The sequence below is a fragment of the Berghia stephanieae genome, chromosome 4 (assembly GCF_034508935.2).
Source record: "Berghia stephanieae isolate SIO BIC M18660-M18661 chromosome 4, UCSD_Bste_1.3, whole genome shotgun sequence".
In the NCBI taxonomy this organism is placed as follows: domain Eukaryota; kingdom Metazoa; phylum Mollusca; class Gastropoda; order Nudibranchia; family Aeolidiidae; genus Berghia; species Berghia stephanieae.
In genome coordinates, this window is record NC_088363.1 from 58,122,984 (window position 1) to 58,128,983 (window position 6,000).

The window sequence follows — 6,000 nt, forward strand, 5'->3', positions numbered from 1 at the left end:
ATGAGACTTTTCGTCCTTGTTTTGAAATGAGACCAATCAGATTTCACCTGGGCCATGCCCATGGTCTTTTGTTGAACCAGCCTGAAAGGTTTATTATTTTTGTGAGAGATGATTTTTTTCCTTGTAAATCCTCTCTCTTTCATATAATATGTCATTAAGGTTAAAATTATAATGCTTATTTTCTAACCATATACGTCCTTTTGGCTGAAATTCTGTCAGTGTGGAACGTTTAGGTGGCATCAGACTAACTACAAGGTTACATCGTTATTGGATCTACTTCTGATCTTTGATGAACAAGTCTCCGTTGTTTTGCGTTTTTATTTGTTACCTTATAGTTATATCTAAATCTATATTCTATTTTAAATCATCATTCTTTTTTACTTTATTTTTTAAGTAACCTACAAGTTACACGAATGCCAAAAACCCCTAGAGAAGTGTTTCTGTTGATATGCAAAATTCTAAATACGTCTGTGCATTTTCCTGACAGAAAAATTGTTAACCATTTCTATGTGCTCAATATTGGTCCAATATTTGACCAATATCTGGACATTAAAAGTTGTTTACAACTAGTTAGAGACTCCTTGGTTTTGTAGGTACTGTATTTAATTGTCTGTATCATCTCGTGATGAGATATGGGAAAGCAAGAACATGGCACTCAGTTCAAAACCTTAATTATATAAAACACTTGTAATATCATTCTTCTCATATGGTTGTGAAAGGTGAACATTAACCTCAGAAATTCTAAAAAGGATACAATCATTCGAAAACATGTTAAAGTCGCATTTTGGGTATCAGTTGGACGAAGAGGTCAACAGAAGAGTTGTTACTATAAAAGGACCACAAGAATCCCTCCTGTACATAGTCAAAAGAAGAAAATTCTCTTGGTTTGGTCATTATTCTTGCCATGACACATTGGCAAATACATTATACAAGGCACATTAGAGGGAGGCAGAAGGAGAAGACGGATAATGTAAAGGAATGAACAAGGACTAATGAGGAAAGCCGATGACTGATCTGATTGGAGGGCCCGTAATGCCCATAATAGTGCGGCTATGTGGTCTAGTGGTATGACACTCGCTTTCGGATCGGAAGGTGCTGGATTCGAGCCTCTGGCTCGGCGCATAGTTGAGTCATTTGAAAAGGCTCTTTACTCACATTCTCTCATCATACTCAGGTGTAAAATGAGTACCTGGCCGTTAACAGCGTTGTCTTTGTCCGAAAAATTGTAATACCGCCATGTCCCGTCCTACATGTTAAATGTTGCTGTTGACCAGGGACCCCTTGTAAAGCGCTTTGAGCACATTTAGTGAGTATTGCGCTATATAAAGCTCAATTATAATTGTTAATGCTAAGTCATCTCTTTTGTTTACTCTACGAGCACCTCGGCCAGGAGAATGAGTGGAGGTGGGTTGATAGTTCTTATGCACCGTTTCGCATGGCTTCTGGTTCTAAGGGGTTTTATTTTTTGTTTGTTTGTTCATATTTCGTTAAATGACGTACACGGCCACAAAAGTCTCACTGACTGCCATAACTAGTGAGTTTGTGTCATAGTAGGTAGCGTGATACAGCGATAAGGTCTTTGTCTCATCACCAAGCAAAAAATGAAGGACTTCAATTCCCCAACGTACTGTATGGCCTGGATCAAGTTACTTCGTCCTTGACGCTTTGCAACGCAGGCTGCGGGTGATCCTGGGCTATTCTTGTCTGCCCGAAGAATAGACCATAAAGGCAAATCCCCTTGAGGGATGAATAGAAGGAATTGTTTCATTTGCTCTGGAATGTAGGGATGGTGAAATATCATTACACTCATTCCTGTCTCCAGTGCTAGCGCACAGTTGCTTTTTATAACAGGCATCATTTTATACTTTTAATGAAAAAAAAAACAACAAACAAAAAACCCCCCCAAAAAACCCAAAAGCAACAAGAAAAAAAAAAACCCAAACAAATTATCAAAATATGGCATATTAAACTCGTATGTGAAAAACTCTTCCAATTAATTGAGGACCCATCAAAGACATGATGCCCATTTGACGTATATTATACCATATTCCAGTTTAAACATTTCTATTAGTATTAGAGGAAAAAGAAATCAAATTTCATTTTAAAGCCTGGATCTTTCCTATCTGTATATTTTGCTTTTCGTTTACGTTCCTATCTACGTGTCTGTCATTTTCACTTAATCCTTGTATGTCACTTTTAGTTGACATTGAGTACTGAACTACGACCGTTTGACGATGGATGTAAAGAAATAAATGATTAAAGATTCAGCAAATTATTGATCTAATCTCTTTGTCGTCACCAGCCAAAACCCATCTGCACTTTTCTTTTAAGCAAGAAGAGGTGAAAATAGGATACTTGCTAGCAGCTCACTTCCGAAATCCTGACAAGTCCTGCTGAGCTCCATTAAGGGTTCGCGCATAACACAATCTGTTGCAGATTATATCTGTTAAAATTTCCAAAGTTAGCCTTACCCCCTCTCCTTTTCATCCTCCTTCTGTCCCTCTACCTCACAGCTCACTTCTTCTCTATCTATCTATCTTTCTATCTATCTATCTATCTATCTATCTATCTATCTATCTATCTATCTATCTATCTATCTATCTATCTACCGATCTATATCTATATATTTATATCTGTCAATATATATATATATATATATATATATATATATATATATATATATATATATATCCATATCCATTTATCTATCTTTATGTATTTCTCTATATCAACCAATTACTCTATTTAACTGTCTATTTATCTATCTAACTATCTATCTATCTTTCCTTCTACTTCACTTCCACCTTCTGCCCCTCTCCCTCTAATTCTCCCTTCCATCACTGTCCCTCTCCCTCTATAAATGTATCTAACCTAAACCAATCGTCCTCCTCTTTACTCACTTCCTCCCCCTATTCTCTCTTCCCTTTATCATTCACTATTTCCATTATACGCAATTGTTTTGTCACCCCATTTATCTATTCTCTTCTCTCTCTCTCTCTCTCTCTCTCTCTTTCTCTCTCTCTCTCTCTCTCTCTCTCTCTCTTATATTTTATCCTCTTGTTCTTTTTTCACAATCGGTTGTCGTTATCAAGACGCCATAGTGGCAGGTATATTTATTCAGTACATTAAATAAAAAGATTCCAGATCTCAACACGAAATTCCTGTCTCATGTTTTTGAATAGAAGTACCTGCATTCTCCTGTGAACATATTGTCGCTATCTTGCTCAGGGCACGCATATGTTTATACGGTTTAACCTGAATGTTTTTGTTTCGCTTAATTTCCTCTTCGAGCGATAAAATCTTTTTCAAGTCGAGATTGAAAAAATATGTTAGCAGGAAGTATAAAACCCAACAAATAGAGAGAGAGAGAGAGAGAGAGAGAGAGAAAGAGAGAGAGAGAGAGAGAGAGAGAGAGAGAGAGAGAGAGAGAGAGAAAGATAGATAGATAGATAGATAGATAGATAGATAGATAGATAGATGGAAACTGAATATACTATAATTACAACGAATAAATAAATTGAATATTGTGACCAATCGCCTCAAAGCGGTATTATCAGATGCCGGAATGGTGAGTTAAAAGTTAACATGACCAAAAACGACGTGCACATATAATTTTCAGGCCTGAAACCCGAACGCAATTAATGGGTTTGTTTCAACATTGTTGTAATGGACACTATTTTGCGTTGGTTTGAAAGTATTTCCATTAATAATTATGTAAAATTGAATGTAAGCTTCAATTTAATATTCGAAAACAGATAACATGGATGCTTTGGTTTCCCATAATTTATCCACAAAACAGGATGAATGATACTGGAACTAATGAGATAATGTGGTAGTGGCGTTGTTGATAAATGGAAAACCCGAAACATCAATTTTATCTGTTTTCGTTTATTTAATTGAAGCTTGCATTCAATTTCACATTGTTAGTTATTTCTTCGAGCTTCCAAAAGCAACTTTTACATTACCCAGTATTTCCATAACACATCAAGTTTTCAAAATGAAAATAAGTACACAAAGTATGATATTCTTTTTTTTTTTTTAAATTTCATAAGACTAGATATATTCATTCTTGAGACAAATCCACTCAATCCAAGTCTCATATTTCTGGCTAAAAATTCAATTTTTAGTGCAGCTATGTGGACTAGTAATTCTTGCCTTCGGATCTGAAGGTCCAGGGGTCGAGACCTCCCGCTCTGAGCGGCGCATAGTTGAGCCTCATGAGAAGGCTCTTTGTTCATTTTCTTTTACTGCACTCGGGAGTAAAATGAGTGCCTGGCCGTTAACAGCGTTGTTCTATCCGAAAGAAATTGTTTAAAAAAAGACTTGAGATTTTATATAGCGCATTATCCACTAAATGTTCTAAAAAAGCGCCAAACAGGCACCATGTCTCGTCCGACATGTTAAGTGCGGCTGATGTTTAGACCCCTTGTAAAGCGCTTTGAGCATGTTTATTGGATATTGCGCTATATCAGAGATCAAGGTTATTAGTGCCATTACCCAGTTCTACATATCACCGTTTTGGGGGAGTAGGTACCAAATAGAAAACAAAGAAACGACCTCGAAAGAAAAATACAACAAAAACCAAACGAAAAGAAAAACGGACATGAAAATGAGGTCACTCATACCAATATTTTACTCCATCTTTTCTTCTTCTCGTTGTCATTTTGCTCCTCCTCCTCCTCCTCCCCTTCCTCCTCCTCTTCATTCTGCTCCTCATCCTCATTCTGTTCATCCTCCTTTTCCTCCTCCTCCTCCTCCTCCTCCTCCTCATCCTCCTCCTTCTTCTTCTTCTTCTTCTTGGTTTTCTTACTCCCCCATCTTCTCCCCCCCCCCACCCCCACCCATCTCGAGTTGCCTCCATTACCCCTTACCTATTGAGTTGCCGAGTTGTCATAATCTGTTTTTAATTGACGTATTATCCCCAAACAATGGGAGTAAATAAGTGATATCAATCAACACCGTTATTATTTCAGCCCAAAATAATGACGATTTACTCTCTACTGAGCCAATAACGCATGTTAACAAATGCAAGTGTATACAAATTATACCCCGAATTCACACCTATAATCATACCCAATTGTCTCACGTTAATTATTTCAGTTCTTTCCCCTGCAGGCAGTGCTCCAAATAAACCCGATAGAAGAGATAAATAAATCATCGCTCACGTCATTGTCGACATTGTCATTTTCATCAACAATATCACAATCGTCATTACCATGACTATCATAATAATAGTATATTATGCTGTTGAATAAATAGTCAGCTTTACTATTGTAATTAATCGAATGATTAGTCGTGCGGCTTTGTGAATTAGCCCTTAGATTTTTGACCAATAAAGACATGGAATTTGTGACACACATTCACACGTGCTCAGACAAACATAGTTGGTTGCATATTATAAACAATAACTTGAATGAAATTGCTCTTCTCTCTTATTATTGTTATTATTTTCAAACCGCCTAATGGGTGTCTAGTTATCACGTAGTTTTTTATGTTGGGTCTATTGATCAAGCCGGAGAACAGTGGGTATTTTACTTTGACACATTCTATTGATAGTAAAACATGTGCAGATTGCTATGTTTACCCTATGACGATTGTCCTAAAGGTGTGGTTATCTAAGTGTCTATAGATAGAATGCGCTTGGCCAAGGAGTTCACAACATTGCCATCCGGAAGTATAACGGACCAACACACAAACTCTGTGTAACCATGAACTTTTATAGATAGTATGCAGATGACGTCACTCAGGCCTTTGTTATTGTTTTTGCCATCCGCATTTGTGAGTTGTTCTCACTAAACTGTATTAACCAGACTATAAAAGTTCATGGTTACACAGAGTTTGTGTGTTGGTCCGTTATACTTCCGGATGGCAATGTTGTGAACTCCTTGGCCAAGCGCATTCTATCTATAGTCTTGTTAATACAGTTTAGTGAGAACAACTCACAAACGCGGATGGCAAAAACAATAACAATGGCCTGAGTGACGTCATCTGCATACTATC